Source organism: Chiloscyllium plagiosum, chromosome 15 (genome assembly GCF_004010195.1).
Source record: "Chiloscyllium plagiosum isolate BGI_BamShark_2017 chromosome 15, ASM401019v2, whole genome shotgun sequence".
Classification (NCBI taxonomy): domain Eukaryota; kingdom Metazoa; phylum Chordata; class Chondrichthyes; order Orectolobiformes; family Hemiscylliidae; genus Chiloscyllium; species Chiloscyllium plagiosum.
In genome coordinates this window covers 64,254,714-64,275,330 of record NC_057724.1, presented here as the reverse complement: position 1 = coordinate 64,275,330, position 20,617 = coordinate 64,254,714, and the positions used below count along the sequence as shown (strand labels likewise).

Below are 20,617 nucleotides of genomic sequence, written 5' to 3'. Positions count from 1 at the left end.
AACAGTATGCAGAGTGCTAATGAAACTGACTAGCAGAGTAAAGTTTTCGACTACACAGCATGGAGATGTGGTAGTGCTCACAAACTAGTTGCACACTAGTCTTTAATTTTTGATGGATGGTTATTACATATACTTCCTAATGTGTTCTATAACAAAGCAATAAAATAAATATATAGCTCAGGGTGTAGCAGTTGCAGGGGAACAGGTTTCAGATGTATAGAAATAAAAAGGAGGAAGGGAACACAATATCATGTTCAAATAGCTTCTACAAGATTAGTTTAATTTTCTCCAGTTTTGTAAACCTTCAATTCTCATTGAACAGGTACGAAGCATTTACAATGCATCGGAATGTAGATAATTTGAATCCAAATCAGAAATGTATTTTGAGAAACAGCAGTGTTGTCAGTAAGGCATCTTCCTCATTAAAATATTGAAACAAAACCCCTTGACACCTTCCTGTGCATTTCAAAATGTACGTAGCAAATACTGCTGATGTATATTTTAAATTTTAAAAAATCAAGCACAACTGACTTTTGCACACATTTAGAGTCATGGAGTCAGAGAGGTACAGCATGGAATCAGACCGTTCAGTCCAAATGGTCCATGCCAACCAGATATCTTAAACTAATCTAGTCCCATTTGCTAGCACTTGGCCGATATCCCACTAAACCCTTCCTATTCATATATCCACCCAGATGCCTTTTAAATGCTGTAACTGTACCAGCCTCCACCACTTCCTCTGGCAGCTCATTCCATATATGCATCACCCTCTGCATGAAAAAGTTACCCTTTAGGTCCCTTTTATATCTTTCCCGTTTCACCTAAACCTATGCATTCCAGTTCTGGGCTCCCCCAACCCAGGGAAAAGACCTTGTCTATTTATCCTATCCATGCCCCTCATGATTTTATAAACCTCTATAAGGTCACCGCTCAGCCTTCGACACTCCAGGAAAAATGACCCTAGCCTATTCAGCCTCTCCCTGTAGCTCAATTCCTCTAACCCTGGCAACATCCTTGTAAATCTTTTCTGAAACTTTTCAAGTTTCATAACATCCTTTGGATAGGAAGGAGACCAGAATTGCACGCAATATTCCAATTCTGCTGTTATGTATTCTAAATCTGATCAGCTTTGGTGACCCCAAAATTAAGACTTTGTTGACCATTATCATTTTCTTTAAACCAGTCTACAAAATTGCAAGCAGTAACATTTCAAATAATGATCCAGTTATTACCTGATAGAAGCTGTGCTCTGAAAACTTGTGATTTCAAATAAACCTGTTGGACTATAACCTGGTGTCATGTTACTTCTGACTTGTCCATCCCAGTCCAACACTGGCACCTCCATTTCATGGATCCAGTTATGAAAAAAGAACTTTGTGAAGGAATTATCTTTTTAGGGGCTTGTGCCTAAAGGTAACTGTAAGTCCACAATTGCTCTGTTTATATTAAACCCTACATAGAAAATATATGATTGAATGTTTGCCCATCTGATGCAAACAAAATGTTTAAGGATTCCATTTCAATCTTCAAAGTCATTTCCTGTCAATAATCTGCGTTATTTACAATAATCCATTCTGCTGCTTTTCTGGCTCCCTCACTCCATTCTAGTTGTGTGTTCAGGCACAACAGTAAGGAGATAACTTAATATGGATAATTAACAACTCTTAATTTGGTGCTGGAATGAAATAATATCAGGCAACATAAAGTCTGTGCCACAGAGTTTGCTACATCTTTCTTCCGAATTATCTTCCAGGTCAATGGTGAGTAACGTCGCTTTGCCACAGCATGCAAAACCTGGGTCTTGGGTTTTGAGGGTGTGGAATTCAGTTCTGGAGTAATTGAAACAGAAATCAAAGACCCAGCTTAACATCCATGCCAAATGTGAATGGGCATGTGAGAGGTTAAAATTGGATCAGCATGCATCTGACTGAATCTACCTCCACATCACTTTGACAATTTAAGTGGGTGAAACATTTGCCCCAAACAGACAGGATCCACCTTTACGTATGATAATTGGTGGATCTCGTCATAGTATTCAGAATCAAGGAAGTTTTAGGCAAAAGTGAGAACTGCAGATGCTAGAAATCAGAGTCAAGATTAGAGTGGTGCTGGAAAAGCACGGCAGGTTCAGGCAGCATCCGAGGAGCAGATTCCTGCTCCTCGCATGCTGCCTGACCTGCTGTGCTTTTCCAGCACCACTTTAATCTTGATTGAGTTTTTATATTGTGTTATGTGAGAGCCAAGGAAGCAGCAGGCACGGATAAGGAGCTAAGTTAATTTTGCTTTTATTTGAAGTTTCCAATGAGTTATCAGAAACTGGCAACTTCTAACAACATGGTTGCTTTGGCCTTTTATGCCCTAGGCTATCCCCAGACCCCTACCCCACTGTAATTACATGTGGCCACAACCCATTCAATCAGCCCTGACATCTGAGGTTTGACTCTCTGGTCTCACCAGTAGGTTTGCTGGTTTCTTGACATTCCCAAATGGTTCAGGCAGGCTTGTGTCTGCACTTTACTGGCTGTTAAAATGACTTCAGTCCCCTGTTGGCAAGTGAAGAGCAAGCCTATTACTTGCTTCACTGGTCCTAAGTTGACGTCAAGCTCCAATTATATTTGAGGTTTCTCTCAACATTGAAGCCTGATCTGTATCAACAGATTGTTATTAAGAAAAATAGGTAATGAATGTCCTTTTGGGAGGAAGTACTTCCCTGTTCTGGCCTGAGGTACAGTTGCCATAAGAAACTTAGTCAGTTCAATCTAAGGGAATGCTGAGCTAAGCAGCTGCAAGTGTACAATTGTGCACAACAGTTTTGGAAGAGTCCCAGTCCACTTTAAATTGTGTAGCACCTGCATGGAGAGCTTGATCAGCCCAGCATGACTGAGGTCCTAAAGCCACTCCAGTGACTGCTGAACTGGCACTCAGATCTTGGATTACCTTCTCAAATTGTTACAGTAAGATTGACAATTGGACAGAGAGAATGCTATGGCACAACATAACTGATCTTCATTGGACCATGAGGTCTGGGGGAGTACTCTATCCGCTCAACTCAGCCTGGTAGCAAATTAACACTAGGAGAAGTGCCAATTGATTTTGGGTAAGATTCTGCCCTTTAATCTCAGCAGAGAGTTGTCTTAGACACTGGTTTAGCCAACACTTCGGCAGCACTTGACAGGATTGGTGTCCCCTGCTGAGACTGTAGGCAGCCCATTACATTGAGGTTAGCCTGAAGAAAGGGATCTGAGGGGAATGGAGGGGTTTGGATGGAAGTGTGTGTTCAAGGAGTTGAGGAAAAGGGCAGTCACTTTGAGCAGGGACCCTTAGAGGATGTTACCCTCTAGTCCAGCACTAGTCCCCATAGCATGGGTCTTGCATGGTCTATGTAAAGTACCACCAGGTATGGGATGAGACTCATAAATGGACATTGGCTACTTGAGGGTATCAATAGGTCCAAGAGCAAGTGGATGGCTTGCTACCATTCACAATCCCCATAACTTTTGAAAAGTGATTGGAAGGCTCACCAAATGAATTTGCCCACATGCTAACTTCTCATCTATGAGTGGGTTTACACATGATCCAGCTCCATATTGACATCTTTGTGATGACAGTTTTCCCGTTGCAAAGAAGACATTCCCTGTCTCTCCTTACAATTTCTGTGTTATCCATTTCACCAACCAAACTTTGCATGATTTGTTTTCGGAGCAGAAACCCAGAGTATCTGGTCTCCTTCCACTTTTCATTCTATAACTGTGCTTCCCAAGCAGCCTGCCAATGTACAGGGCTTTAATGAAACCATCGTAAAGGCTGGAGTTTTGAAACATACAAATCTCCTGGGAAGAGTTTCTTTTAAGGTGTTATAAAGAAATGGCCACAAGTCTCAATCACTTCTTAAGCAAATAACAAGGCAGTATAACTGCCCAAAGTCCCATAAACCAGCAATGTAATGTGGAGTCATTATGATAAATGGTTTAATAAAAATGAAAAGTCCTGGTTTGCCCTTGAGTTACATGTCATCCAGATAGAGGAAATCAAAGAATAAAAAAAAGAAACTAATTGGAGTTGAAATTGTGAATCCTGAGTCCTTTCACAGGAAGTCAAACTTTCAAAATTTCCTGACTCATTTAAAACTTGAGGTAGTTTTGTACTGTGCCAAGGGCAATGTTTATTTTTATCAAGTTGTGCAATGTTTTCTAACATCATTTTAGATGTAATAGCTTAAGGTATAATGTTTCATGTAATGGAACTAGAGGACGGATTCTTATAGAAGTCAGAGTGATATGGACCATGGCAAACTGTACAGCAGATTCAGAGAAATGTCCAGTAAGTCCCATCTCAATGTTCCTCCCATTTGAGAGATAAGGATTAAGGATGGAGACAGGGAGAACTCAAGGTGATTGGGACTAGGGATGTGGAAGAGTATGAGATGGCACAGTAGGCTCCAGGGTTGGGGGATGTGTGGTTTAGAAGCAGTGATTGGCCTGAAATTGGGGGCCATGGAAGCCAAACAGCTGCCCACTTGGCCATGGGCTGATTGAGGCTCCATCTGTTATGGATTACACACGTGATGAAATGAGTTTCTTGCTGAGTAGCAGCGAGTTGCTGATTAACGGGGATGATTGCTTGTTAAACACCTCATTGACAGCCCACCTTGTCTCATTAATGGTCAGCTTTCGATCTTATCAAACCTTTCAAACAAGCTAGACATTGAGAAAACTCAATGTGGAAAACCAGAGTTAGTAACTAGCAGATTCAACTTGCCGCTTGGTTTGAATAACCTCCACTTTTGTTCGGCCAAACAGCAACCCAGGGCATGATCCAGAGCACCACCTGAAACCTGCCAACCCACTGTGACTATCCTGGCAGCTCTCTGCTACACTGGCAGCCTGCTTATGAAGCACAGATTTGCATTGCACGGTTCCCTGGCAAGTTTCATAGAAAGGCTGCAGCCGGGCACTTTGCCTACTCAGAGAGACGCTCAGCTTAGGCTGCATCTCTGAGATGCTTGCTTGCTCTCTTAGCAGTTATTTACCTGGTACCTATTTGCTCACATTATCCATGCTATGCCATGCTGTGCCCTTGCCACCCCTGTCAGCTCATTGGCACTTCAATTGAAGCCAAAGACTCTCAGTACTGTCATATTAAGGTGCTCTTTCCCCCAGATACACAGATACGCTGTCTGTCATGCTGGCCAGGCGGGGATCTGTCCAAGATGGGATGTCTTGGTATATGGTGCACCGCAACGTCAGTCTGAAAGCTACAGGATGTACCAGCACCAACGCAGTGAACAAACTTCATGTTTATGCATCCAAATAGTCTTGTCAGATACTCGGTGGGCATTGATGCTCAGTGCACTCAATGGAGGTCTTGGTTGGGGCTTTGGGTAATATTAATCACAGCCATAGTCTACAAACAGTCCAGGGGCTCAGCCCTAGTCAATCATCTGCTTGGGACTCCCATGGTCAAGGAAACCCGCCCTGAGTGTCAGGGAGTGTCAGAAAGTGTTCAGTTATCAATGAGTTTAGCACCAGCAGTCAGTGGAAATGTGCATCATTATTTAGGTGAGACGTTGCATCATTTATGTCTAAGGATTGCTCATTGATGATACTAAAGGATCTAGGGAGAATACAGTCTTTGGGGTCTGTCATTCAGGAGGATTCAAGGGGTCGTGTAATGGGCAGTGAGGTATCACTGCCAGCAGGGGTGGGGGAGTAAAGGCTGAGGGCAGGAAAGAGGCATTTGTAGAAGTAGTGCTAAGAATGAAGATAGGGAGAATTCAAAATGAATGGCGGGGGGGGGAAGGTATGTGGAAGACCATCAAATGGCATGGTGTGCTACTGGGTTGGGGGATGTGGTTTAGTGGCAGTAACCCTTACTGTGGCCTCTACAGATGGTGCAGAGGAGCAGGGTGAACATCATTAAGGTGTAATGTCAAGATTTGGGGACAGGGAGGATGGTTATAGACAAAGTTCAGGTGTTATGGGTATCCATATTGGGAGTGGGCTAAAATGGACAATCAGGATAGTGTGAGGTAATAGGGGACATGGAGGATTTGGCAATGACTTAGTGAGCAAGTGAGTCCCAGTGCTGATGCTGCACACCACGAGCTGTGCTCCTGCCATCACTTGCCATTCTCTGACTGTAACTGCTGCTGGAAAATAACTGGAACATTGCCAGTGGTGTTAGGAGTCAGAGTCACTTTTAAATTTGCATGCATGGGATCCACGGCTGCTGGTCGTTCTAACATTGTAGCAAGATCTATATGTAACAGCTATTTCTAAACCCCAGAGACATTTCATTTGCCTTCATTTCAACAGCAATTTTCTATGTATGCAGAGTCAGGTGGCTACGGGTCAGATGCTGGTAAAAAGGTAACATGCCATTGGCGCTTGTAAATTGAACTTGGGATCGCAATAATATTGAACTGAACAAAAAAGATGTTATAAAAAAAAGTTAACTGAAGGGAATCATCAATTGTCCAATGTTCAAGAAAGTTGTGTGAGGTACACAACACTGTGTCCTTATCTATCATGTAGGTGTCTTTTTTTTATTTATTCATGGAACATGAGCATGGCTGGCGGAGCTAACATTGGTTGCCCTTGAGAAAGTGATGGTGGGCTGCCACCTTGAACCATTGCAGTCCATGTGCTACAGACAGACCACAGTGTTGCTGGGAGAGTTTAAGGATTTTGACCCAGCGACAGTGAAGGAACAATGAGATATTTCCAAGTCAGGACAGCCAATGGCTTGGAAGGGAACTTGCAGGGGGTTATGTTCCCATGTTAATGCTGTCCTTGTCTTCTAGATGCAAGAGGTTGTAAGTGAGGAACGTACTGGCTAAGGATCTTTGGTGAACTTCTGGACTGCACTTTGTGGATAGTACACACCATTTGTCAATATGGTGCCAATCAAATGGTTGCTTTGTCCTGAGTGATGTTAAGCTTCTTGAGTGTTGTTGGAGCTTCACCCATTCAGGTAAGTGGGGACTATTCAACCACACTCCTGACTTGTGTCTTGTAGATGGCAGATAGGCTTTATGAAGTGAGGAAGTGACTCAGTGCACTATTTCTAGCCTCTGGCCACCTCTTGTAGCCACTGTATTTATATGGTGAGCCCAGTCCAGCTTCTGGTCAATGGTAACCCCCATGATATTGTTAGTGGGGAATTCAGTGATGGAACATTCCTGATGAAGGGCTTATGCCTGAAACGTCGATTCTCTTGCTCCTCAGATGTTGCCAGACCTGCTGTGCTTTTCCAGCACCACACTTTTGACTCTTATTAGAGATGGTCATTGCTTGGCACTTATATGGCACAAATGTTGCTGACCACTTTCAGTCCAAGCCCTGATATTATCCAGGTCTTGCAGCATTTCAACATGGACTGCTTCAGTGTCTGAGGAGACACAGATGGTGCTGAGCATTGCGCAATCAGTGGCAAACATCCCTGTTTCTGGTCTTATGACGGAGGGAAGGTCATTGATGAAGCAGCTGAAGATGTGTACACCTAGAACATTACCCTGAGGAACTCTTGCAGAGATGTCCTGGAGCTGACATAACTAACCTCGAGTTATGATGGTCTATACTGAATGCAGTTAGAAATTTAGATGTGCAGAGTATCAGAATGTACATAGAACTCAGAACAATACAGCATAGGAACAGGTCTTTTTGGCTCTCCACGTCTGCTCCAAATGCTATTTTAAACTAATCTCATATGCATGCATATAGTCCATATCTCTCTATTCCCTGCGTCTTCATGTGTCTAAGTAATTGCCTCTTAAATGTTGCTATATTATCTGCTTCTACCATCTCCCCAGGCAGCACATGACAGGCACCTACATCTCCTGTATAAAAAACTTGTCTTGCACATCTCCTTTAAACGTTCTCACACTCACATTAAATCTATGTCATAGAGTCATAGAGTCATAGAGATGTACAGCATGGAAACAGACCCTTCGGTCCAACCCGTCCATGCTGACCAGATATCCCAACCCAATCTAGCTGTCAGCACCCGACCCATATCCCTCCAAACCCTTCCTATTCATATATCCATCCAAATGCCTCTTAAATGTTGCAATTGTACCAGCCTCCACCACATTCTCTGGCAGTTCATTCCACACACGTACCACCCTCTGTGTGAAAAAGTTACCCCTTAGGTCTCTTTTATATCTTTCCCCTTTCACCCCAAACCTATGCCCTCTAGTTCTGGACTCCCCAACCCAAGGGAAAATACTTTGTCTATTTACCCTATCCATGCCCCTCAAAATTTTGTAAACCTCTATAAGCCTCCGACACTCCAGGGAAAACAGCGCCAGCTCTAGTGTTTGACATTTCCATCCTGGGGAAAAAAAATACTCTTGAGTATCCACATTATCCACACCTCTCATAAATTTATATACTTCCATCAGGTCGCCCCTCAGCCTCTTACACTCAAATGAAAGCCATACGAGCTTTTCCAAACTCCTCTTAGAGCTAATACACTCCAATCCAGGCAACATCCTGGTAAACCTCTTACACACCCTCTCCCAAGCCTCCACATACTTCCTATAGTGTGGTGACCAGAACTGCATACAGTACTCCAAATGTGGCCTAACTAAAGATTCATGTAGCTGCAACATCATTTGCAAATTTTTATACTCAATGCCCTGACTAGTGAATGTAAGCATGCATAGTATGTTCTTTCCCACCTTACTTAACTGTGTTTCCACTTTCAGGGAGCTATGGACTCACACCCCAGGAACTCACTGTTTATCAATGTTCTTAACGGTCCTGCTATTTACTGTATACTTGCCCCTTATATTGAACCTTCCAAAATGTAACACCTCTCACTTATCCAGATTAAACTCCATCTGAAATTTCTCCTACCGATTTTCCCACTGATCCATATCTTGTGAAAGGAAGTGCTGCAGGCACTCCCTTTATGATGATACTGGGAGGTCACTCAGGGGGGGCATCTTCACGAAGTTACTGCAAAGTTACTGAATGTGGATGGATGATAAAAACACCTTTAACTAGGTGCAGCATATATGGTGAAGGTGCGCTTAACCCACATCTGCAAGCTATGCCACCAATGACTGTTCTGAGATCTAAGAATGTCTTTCTTCCTTTCTGTTCCCATTTCCACTGATTTCCACTGAGAATCCTGCCCCTGCCGCTCGTGTCATGATGGTTGCTGTGGCTGCCTACCTAAGAAGGCAAAGACGGATACAGGACAGCAGCAGAACATTGAAGAGGATGTGTGCAACCTCTAATGCAAACTCTATGTGAATAGGACACCATGCAGAACTGTGCTTGATTTTGCACTGGGACTGGAGGGATGCAAGAATTGGGTATTATACTCTCACGGTGGCTGTGAAGGTCACTGCCGCATTGAATGTCTATGCTACCGGCTCCTTCCAGGGATTGATGTGGGACTTCTGTGGGATCTCTTAGTCCTTTACCCACAATTGCATCAGGACAGTAGCTGATGCCATCAGTGCAAAGACGCACCAGTACATTCTATACCCCCACAGTGAGGTCCTGCTGCAGCCTGGGCAGCAAGATTCAGAAATGCACCTATATTTCCCAAGGTGCAGGGTGCCATTGACTGTTCATACATGACACTGAGAGGGCCATGTCACAAAAGAATGGGTTCCATTTGATTGATGTTCAGGTCATCTAAGGTTACCATTACCACCTCCTGGAGGTGTGTTTGCCCATTACTCTGGCAGCTAGCAGGACTCCTACATCCTCGAGCACTCTGGCGTGTTTTCAGGTCCTGGAGCATTATAAAGCTGGTTACTGGAGAATAAGGAGTACCCACTGCACCATAGCTCAGGGCATCATTGCACAACCTCCTGACTGCTACAGGTATAATGCTGCTCATGCCTTGACCAGAAACATGGTGGAGGAAATGAATGGGCTTCTGAAGATGTGGCTTGGACCAGTCTGCGGAAGCCCTCCAGTATAATCTGGACTGAGTGTGCCACATCATCGTAGCTTGTTTTGGTCTGCACAGTTGGAGCAGGCAATGAGATGATATGCTGGCTGCTGAAAAACTGAGGCAATGGGGACAGTCTTCTGGCAAGGTGGGCAAGGACATTGGGCAGCTGCATCGGGTTGTACAAGAAAGACAGAATCTCATTGACACCCAGTTCCAGTAGGTGAGAGATGGGTACAGCAGACATTTGAAAAATATTCTTTGGCCATGATGTGGAAATCTGATTTGTGTTTTGTGGGAGAAACTCACCCCCAATTAGTTATAGTTAAAAATCACACGACACCAGGTTATAGTTGTGATTTTTAACTTAGTCCACCCCAGGCCAACACTGGCACCTCCACATCTATTGGTTATGCTTATGTTCTCTTTTGCTTTCTGTAAATAAATATTCCTGGTTGTATTTGTCTAATTGCTTGCCTATTTGTGATGGTCTCCAATGGACAATGACAAGCTGCAGGTGTACAGTGGGTATTGGGGACATGAGGGCACACTGACTCAGATAGACTGTAGCTATGGACGTGTGAAGTATGTTGTGTCATGGCTAAACAGCAACTAAGCTGAGAGAATAGGGTTGTAGCACCAGGGACTTTCAGCCATGCTGGCTGTCTGGCATAGGCAGTGTGGCTTTGTGGCTGGTGCTGCAGTTAACCCAATGCGACCCTGACATAACCAAAACAGCATTGGTGATTTTTGAGAAGATTTGTAGCTCAGGTTGTGCTTCAGGTTGTAAGTTTGCTCACTAAGCTGGTAGGTTTACTTTCAGACGTTTCATCACCATACGAGGTAACATCATCAGTGATCCTCCGGTGAAGCGCTGGTGTTATGTCCCGCTTCCTATGTATGTGTCTTGGTCTGTTATGGCGAGTGATATCATTTCCAGTTTTTTTTCTCAAAGCTTGGTAAATGGGGTCCAAATCAATGTGTTTATTGATGGAGTTCAGGTTTGAATGCCAGGCATGTAGGAATTCCTGCGTGTGTCTCTGTTTAGCCTGTCCCAGGTTGGATGTGTTGTCCCAGTTGAAGTGGTGTCCTTCTTTGTCTGTATATAAGGATACCAGTGATAGTGGGTCATGTCTTTTGATGCATGTCTTTTGAAGCATTAGATTCAGCTTGTAATACAAATGGCAGGAGCTTAATGTCAATGTGGCATTGAAATTGAGCTGCTCCCAGGAATTGTTGAATGAGCGGAGCATCAAAGAGATCCATCTGCATGCAACACCACAAGTTGGTAATACTGTAAAATTGCAACTTGAATTTATTTATAGAAGACTAGGGTACAAAAGTATGGAAGTAATGTTGGACTTACACTAAGCCTCACGCTTGAAACCTTGCATGCGGGTCTAGTTTTCATTCTGCAAATAGAATATTGAAATACCACAGAAAGCACAGAAAAAAAATGCAAGAATGTTACAAGAATCGAGAGGACACTACCAAGAGGAATGACTGAGCAATCTGGGATTCTTTATGAAAGAGAAGATTGAGAGGAGATCTGACAGAGGCCTTTAAACTTACGAAAGTGTTCACTAGATGGTTGATGATAAGTGGTTTCTATTTGCTGTTGTCATCAAAACATGGGAGAATAAAAGTAAGAACTACCAACAGATCAAACAGAGAACTTGGAAGGAATTTTGATTTAAAGGGCGTGGTGAAAATGTGGAATGCACTGCCACATGGGGATCTTAAGCAAATAAAATCAATGCATCTGAGGAAAAGGTTGTCAAGTAGATAAAGTATATGGGAATGAAGTGGAACAAAATAAAAGCTGGGTGGAAAAAGGTATTTAGAGTTGGAGGAGGATTGCAAAAAAAACACAGACGCATTAGGGCAAACAGTGAATCTTTATACTCTAGAGGAGCAGAGGGGCATTGGAGTGCAAGTCTATGTCCTTTTTTTTACTTACCCAAGGTATAGAAATACAACAGCAAGAATTTAATTCTAAAGTTGGATAGCGTAAAGTAGCCAGATTGCTGCACAGATGTGTGGGTACCATGCTGCAGGAAATATTGAATTACCTTCGTGAGAACACAAGGAAGGATGTTGTCAGGACTGGCAAATTTTTATTTGTTTTTTTGTTAAACTAAGGTTTCCTTTTGAACAGAAGAGGTTGAGGGGAGGATTTAATTGAAGTGTGTAAAATTATGAGGTGTCTGAAAAGGAAAGAATACTTTTCTCTAACAGACAAGCCAGAAATGTCAGTGGATATAGATGTAAAATAATTAGTAGAAAGGATTACAAGGGTGTTTGGCAGTATGTTTTTAACACTTAGGGTGACAATTGTCAGAAACTCATTGCCTAAAGGTGTGTACAAATCACAAATTTGTGCCATTGCCTTAAGAGCTGTGTAGCTTTAACTGCTAGGCATGCTAATGAACCAGAAATCACACAACCGACTGACATGTGCAGTCGAGCAGAAATACACTAGGAGTAGGGTACATACCTCATTATTTGCAGCTGTAAGTTCTAATCTGAGCTGCTGAATAAACCTGCATATGATTTTCCAGGTACCGAGTCCATACTTAATATGGGTTATTTACCAAAAACCACAAGAAATGCAACATGGTGATCTGCGTTGGGGATATTGGTAGTGAGGCAGTCTTGAAAAGGAAAGCAAAAGGCTTAAGACAAATAGTGCAAAGTTAAATTTATAATGGGACCTCAAAAAAGCAAATCACTACAGGAACAGTAAGTACTTGATTTCTGAGCCTCTTCAGGCAGAAATGTCATTCCAAATTTGGCTATGCAGGACAAAAACAATAAAAAAATAAGCTTAATTGTAGCTGAAATCAGCACAGAACAGATTTGAGAAACAAAAAGGAATGCAGCTGCTGAACCTCCACAGAGAGTGACCTTATAGCAGCAAGGTTACTACAAATCCTTTAGACATTGACATCATTTGCAAAAGACAGGGTACATTCGGAAGGTAACTGCATGAATTGGAAGGCCACAGGCATCCTATCTGAATTTAAGCTCTTTAAAAGAAGGATTGAGCTATGCTTGACAGATTTATCCATGATAGAAGATGAAAAGGAAGGATAATAATGATAATCATTGGAAAAGTAGTGTTTTACAGAATCAACACTTCAGATCTGTCTTAAAAGAATCAGAGAGTGCTCATGAAGCTAAAAGAAATGCTTTAAAATTAGCTTTTTGCAGAAGTAAACTTCAGAAGCCACCATCTACAGCTGATGCCTGACAGGCAACAGCAACAAGGATCAATTCAATGGTTTGTCAGAAAGTGCCATGACAAAGATAAAGCTTGATTTTTCAGAGGCCGAGCAGGTAATGAAGTGGGTAATAATTTAAATGTCGAACAAAATTTTCTGAAAGAACCTCTTGGAAAAATGCAAAGGTCACAGCATTAACTCTCCAGTTAAAGATGGCAGAAAAAAATGAAGCTATTGTGTGCTGGACAAAAACAGGGCCTGTACTGCGCTGTAATGTTCTATGTTCTATGTTCTATGTTCTATCTGCAAACATTAGATCCTGTTACCAGTACAGATGTTGTAACTAGGAAACAGAAAGCAAGCAAACTGTATGGGAAGTGAGGTTTGTTGCTTCACCACAGAGCTGTACAGAGTCCCAAGAACTTTGCTAGTTCTGCATGAAAAAGGACACTGGGTTAACCATGTAAGAAATCTGGTTACAAAGGTACAACCAGAGGCTACAACAAGACACAACCCAATAAAAAGCTTGTGCAGTATGCTGGCTGCAACATCAACAGTGAGTGATCCATGAGATGCAAGTATGTACCTGAGATTAGTAGCTACACTGACCGGGGTGAAGATTCGAAATGGAAGATCCTTCAAATGGTAGTTGTATAGATATTGTATATTATGAATGTGATACATGTGGACAAAATCAAATAGTTAGAAGCTTTTGCTACCATTAATTTCATATGTGCAAAGGAAGTTGGCAAAGACATACTCAAGGCCAAAGTCAACACAGGAGCTAGTGCAAACATCTTACCAGTCAGATTTCTGACGGACATCTACATGGACCAATGGAAGGTAATGATACAACCTACAAAGGCAAAATTATCAACACACAATTGAGCATACATCCCTTGCATTGGCACATTGACAATGAAATGCAGTTATGGCAATTCTGCATAGAAGTGCAAGTATTTTATCGGATACACATGAGTCTACCAGCTGTAACTGGATCGACAGTTTGCACTGATCTCAATATTGTGACCATTCAAGTGATCATCAAGTTACAAAATCACAAGAGACCAAGAATAGTTGCATTAAGTCAGTCCAGGACTTTCACTGTTGAACCCAGACAGATTTGGCACCACAGGAAATTTCTACATTGAACCTCAGAGAAGAAGCAATTCAGTGAATTGATCTCACAGAATGTGTAATCTTGACATACAAGAGAAGCTTAATGTGAGCTATGTCATCCAGCTTCCATGACTAGTCTCAAACGGTGCAGTTCAAATATGTGCATGCTAATGAAGAATTGCAAAATCGAAATGTTGAAAGCTTTGTCTAAAGAAATGTCCACACAAAAGTCTGACATTGATGAATTGAATTCCATTTTCACAGAATGCAGTTCTTTTCCAAACGGTGTACCAAATATTGGTCAGTTCATTTGGGAAAGAAACCTTTAAAAAAATCACTACTTTGAGAATATTTTGTCATTTGGCATTTTGCCCTATCAACTGTACCTCAAAGATTGACTGTACTTTTAGCCAACATAGACACGGTGGACTGACTCATTTCCTATTTCCTATAAATTTTGGTGATTTGGTTTCTGTATAATTGTTTGTAATTTTAGAAGTCAATATTTTGCCAAATTTAGGTGGTATGTTTGTGGAGTGACAATCTGAAGCTATTTCCTTTTTAAAACTGTACTTGAACATTTCAAAGCTAAGTTTGAAATATTTTGTTCAGCAAGGGTTACAGAACTAAGGCAGATAATGTTTCGATACAGATCAGCCATAACTAAATTGAATAATAAAACAAGTTTGCAGGACTGAATGGCCTTCACCTGTTTTTTTTTTAACGGTATGAGGTTATTTACTTGATTTTATTGTTTAATACTGAAAGACATTTCCTTTACCAATGACAGTTGGACCTAACGTATTATATTTACAATTTTATGAGACTTTAAGAAGCCAGCAGCAAATCTTTTACTAATGTTTTTCTAATGTGTTTAATCTGTGAAGCCTAGGACTCCTTAGAGCAGTGTTAAATTGTGGAGAGAAACTGTTGGCATCCTTAGCTAAATTTCTACTTTATTGACTCATCTTTCATTTTACTAAAAACTATTCAACAACAGGGACTAGTGGCTATTAAATATGGCATTATGGGGTATAATAGATAAAAGGATTGATCTGTTCTGTTCTACTCAGATTTGAAGAGAACTAAAGAAAGATCATGGATACACAACGATTTGAGAAAAGAAGATCATTACAGATAAGCAAACTATTGATTCCAGCTTAATTTGTCTGTTCATTATTGATATTTGGGCAACACTGACAAGGCAATATTCATTTGCTTGGCAGGATTGGCTAGAGCAGGAGGAAGAGCACCACATGGCACTGTAGCTGACTGTGAGCAGAGGTGAGGAGTAGTGCCTAACAAAATCCTTACCGTCTTGATAATGTATGTCAATCCAGAGAACTGGTGGTACAGTGCATAAGGAGATTGTGGACTGGATTTCATGGCCCCACGCTAGTGAGGTCAGGACATGGGGGAGAGTGCTGCTCTTAAATTATATTACCTGGCCTTCCCATCACTTGTCAGTCATCCCAGACATGCCTCTCATTTTATCCCTCCCTCAGGCATTCTTCTTGGCCTTGGGCCTACTGATAAGTTTCTGTAGCCAATTAGTAGCCACTTACACTTCGCATCTATACCTGTCATTATTTTACCATTGGCATAGGAAGGTCTACATCAGCTGGGTAGCCTGGCAATTTTTACTTCATAGGCTGGTGTCAGGAAGAAACTGGGGGCTCAAACCATTTTTGGGGCTCACCTGTGCCCATTGGAGTCAGGTCATACATTCCCCTCTTACGCCTAGCACTTAAGCCCCTCAAAACAGAACCTTCCTCTCCCTCTTCTCCCCTCTTTCCCCCAGCTGCCCATTCCTCTTATAATGAAACCACCCCTCCCCCCACACTTCCCGCCATTCCCCAATCCCCCTCTCTTCGCTCTGCTGGAGTCTGCTAGCCTAGCCTTGGGCTGACACGCTGGATTTATGTACAAATCCAGTTCTGTAATCTGCTCTAGTTCAGAGACTGCCTGATTTACCAACAGTGGCCACCACTCAAGTCTGGCACAGCTGTCACTACAGAGCTGCTGGGCAATCAGATTGGCTGGCAGCTCTCCAAGGCTAGAGGCTTCATAAGATCATCTGGCAGCCAGCTTTTTGGTGGGATAAAATCCCTCTCAACATTTTTAGCCAGGTGGGATAAGTGTTGGTTGTGGAGGTCCTGGATTCTGTCTTCCTTAAAATCTATCCCCGTGTGTTTGTCACCGCTTGTAACGGAGAAGCCAGTGCAGTAAGTTTACATTCTCTGTTGTAATCAAGAATAATATAACCTTTGATCATTTTGCCTCTAATTCCTTTAGGTTTCAGCAGGGTACATTGGTAACATCAGTTCATGCTCACATTACGCAGAGAACTGATAATGTTTGCTAATGCAAACAGCGTCATCACACTCTTTCAATCCAAAACTTTATTGACTGTACACATTATGGACAGCCCTACAGCTTCCTAAACCACTAGGACGTCCATTCCATTAATACCAAGTTCCATCTGGAAGTCTATTCCATATATTATCTTTCATTAGTTTTAATAATCTTTCTTCTTATTTTACTTCCACCATTTAATGAAATAAATAATATATTTTGCTTCCATGATTATTGACATACTACTATCTCAGTTATGTAATTTGAAATTTGATGGGCTTTGACAACATTATTGTGCAATAGTTGGACATATTTAGCATCTGCTCCACTAAAATACTTCACTTCCTTTAGCTCCATCCTCAGATGTTTCGCTGCTATTTTTTGAAATCTTCCCTTGCAAAGCAGCTCACATTTGTTTGTATTAAATTTCATGTGACATTTTTCTGACAGCTTCTATGTTTTGTTCCCTCCTATTCTGTCATTTCAGAACTGCCCCTTCCAATTCCACTGCAGTAGCATTTGCAAATTCGATCTCTGTATTGAGTTCCCAAATCCAGATAAAGAATAGTGGCCCCAATACCAAGACTTCAGGTACCATAAAGCAAAATATTGCAGATGCTGGAGATCTGAAATAAAATCAGGCAGTGCTGGTGCAACTTTACAGGTGTGGCAGCATTTGTGGAGAGAGAGAAACAGAATTTCAGAGACCAGTATGATGCTTACAGTGGAATGCTATCCTTTATTCCATGAGGAATTGAGTATAAAAATAGGGACAGACTCATAAAACCATACAGTACAGAACAGGATGTTATAAGGGGCATTTGTGAGAATACATTTTGAAAACTCTGCGCAATTCTAGTCTCCTTTAAGGAAGAATGTAAACGCATTAGAAGTGTTTCACAGAATATTTACAACTTGACATAGATTAGAATCATAGAATCCCTTACAGTATGGAAGCAGGCCATTCAGCCCATCAAGTCGACACCATCCCTCTGAACACCATCCAATCCAGACCCACTGCCCCTGTCCTATCCCTGTAACCCTGCATTTCCATAGCTAACCCACCACCTTGGACACTATGGGGCAATTTAGCATGGTCAATCCACCTCACCCACACATCTTTGGACTGCAAGAGGAAACTGGAGCACCCAGAGGAAACCTGCACTGACATGAGAAAAATATGAAAACTCCACATAGACATCAGGAATCAAACCTGGGTTCCTGGTGTTGTGAAACAGCCGTGTTAACCACTGAGCCACTGTGCCACTTAGAATGACACCTAGAATGAATGAATTGTTTGTATGAGGGTGGTTTGGATAGGCTGGGCTTGTTTAACAGACTAAGGGATGACTTGATAAAAGTGTATAAGATCCTGAACGGTCATGTTAAGATGGATATGGAAATGATGTTTTCTCTACTGGGTGAGCAAGGCTCTAAGGAGCACAGTCCTAAAATTAGTGTTGGCCTTTCGGGACAAAGATTTTTTTTGTCTCTCAGAGGAATATTTTACTTTGGAATTCTGTACCTCAGAAGGTAATGGAAGTGAAGTTTTAACTTATTTAAGTTAGATTTAGATAGGCTCATGTTGGCCAAGATAATCAAAGGATATTGGGGAAAGATGGGAATGTAGAATTCAAAAGCACAAACAAATCAGCCATGATCTTATTGAATGACAGAGCAAGCTCAATGGTCTCCTCCTATTCCTAATCTGTCTGTTTGTATGTGAGCAAAGCAGTGCAGAAATGCTGCAGTTGCAGATTCAAAAGAGGTAGCAAAAGATCATAAAGGAGGGAAAAACATTGTAACGACCATTAGTTTTTGTACAGACCTTAGTCAAGAACAAAACCAGCAAACATAAATGCCTTGAAAGTTAAGGATACAGAGTTAAAGGATGCCTCCGCTAATCTCTCTTCCCCTACTGATTGATAATAGAAATTGACTGCTGCTGACTCTAAATCAACTATTATCTTTATCCAATGGTCGCTGCAGGGAGGTCGTGCTTATTTAAGGAGGTAAATAAGTTAGGTTATTGAGCTCCCACCAGCAATTACCAGTAGCAGATAAAGGGTGATTAACAGGAAAAGAAGGGACTTTGAGCTCAAGGTTGGAATGAAGTGGTATCAGAGCTCACTACTCAATTCATCCTCCTTCACTGTTACTGCTCAATGGTGCTCAGGACGACAGAGGCCATTGACAAATGGATGGGCTCCCAGAGGAGACATAACAAATTATGGGCCAGTAGACTTACCTTCTCCTTCTGGTGCTCCAAACTGATTCTACTACTTTGCCCTGGAGGAGGACAGTAACATTTTGCAACTGCAGAGTCTCATAGCACCATGGATTACCTGAACCAAATTCCATGCCTCTCCCTGAGGCTTCTCATTGGAAGTCTGGCAACCAGTTAAAATTAATCTGATCCCAGATAATTTGCCAAGTGAACTGTATGACTGTGGCCCAGGTACAACTCCACCCTGCCACATATATGTCTTCTATGACAACAATCCTAGCTGCAGTCACAGTGTGGCTAATGCATTTGTCTTCCTAAAATGGAAGCTTGGTATTATTTCTCACAGTGAATGTTGTTACCTAGCAAGAAGAATGTTTTTGAAGTATTCCTTCTATTTACTATAAACATAGCTTCAGTCAATTAAGATCATGATAACTGTTACTAGGGAATGCAACTGTTCAATTTATAGCAGTGAATTAAGTTATTTCCTTGAGGGGAAAAATCCAAAGAGACAATTGCAGTCTTGAACGTACGTAATAGAACTTTTGCCCTGAATTGTGTCATAAAATCTTTGCGCTCACTGCTTGAGGTTTTCTGTAGATATGGTGATGGAACTGAATGTTTTGTTAAGTTTGAGCATACAACTTTGCTCTTCGCATGCACAGCATCATTGTTCTGCAAGCGGTGAGTCAGCTGAGGTGGGGTCACTAATCTACAGGTGGACAAATAAATCATTTGATTTCCTCGCTTTGAACATTACCTTTTAGAGGATTTGATGGGGACATGAGTTAACAAACTGTTCTATACTTCTGTTTACAGTCCAGCCTGATAGGATGATAATCTAATCTCGCTACATTCTTTTACTATTGCACATAAAATGGGTTTGGGATTGTTTAACTCTGTTCCCATTGAACAGTGCCAATTACAGTAGAGTACAAACTTGGCTGCAGTGTAGTTGATGGTATTGTTCTACAAGACTTGACCTGGTATCTAACCCAGTTTATATCTGATTTGCAGATAACATAACTAACATCCCTTACCCTGCTGAACAGAAAAAGATCACTAAAATATTAAGCAATAATACATGGCTTGCTAACTACAAATTTTGGTATACTTATTAACTGGGCGCAATTAAAGCCGAGGAAATGTGTAACATTTGTCTTTTGCTTCTTTTGGCTAGTTTTCAATCCCAGAAGTTCTTACGAAGATATCTTCTTTCAGAATACAAATAGAATGGAAATGAGGTTGGAGCAATATTCCCGTATGGAGGTCTAATGATAGTGTACCCACAATTCATGGTCCTAAGTTTGAATCTTGCTCTCTCAGGATCAGACTTCTGTGAATGAATGAGAATACAGTCTTAAGGGGCTGTTCCTCACTCTATTTCCTATGTTTTTATACTTAACTAACTTCTTCATAAAGCTTGAGATTACGATCCCTATGTCTCCTGATTTACACATGTATTTGCAGTCAACTTTCTATCAAAAACTAGCTCTTCATTATGTTACAAACCTCCCTGTATACTGTATGATCTATGACAAATCACCTTAAGTCTACTTTTTTTGATAAAAGTATAGACTAAGCCTTTTATTGTATTTTGATAATTTTGGTGTTTTAAACTAAAAGTTAACATGGTTATCCTCCCCCTGTACACTTTTTAAAATCTCATAACATTCGCAATGTTGTAAGATTGTAAAAGATATTTTTGTCATCTTTATTTTTGGAATTCAGACAAAAAAAACTGCTTTAAACCAAGGAGACTGTACAAAGAGATGGCTGC

General features: G+C 41.5%; 1 long non-coding RNA gene across 1 annotated transcript in view; it reads left to right on the top strand.

Moving 5' to 3' along the window:
* The first annotated feature begins 15,351 nt into the window (after positions 1 to 15,351).
* LOC122557390 overlaps positions 15,352 to 20,617 on the top strand; it is a 109,631-nt gene continuing 104,365 nt past the window's right edge. The window contains exon 1 of the long non-coding RNA XR_006313818.1: positions 15,352 to 15,539. This is a non-coding gene — a long non-coding RNA (uncharacterized LOC122557390). The remainder of the gene's footprint in view (positions 15,540 to 20,617) is intronic.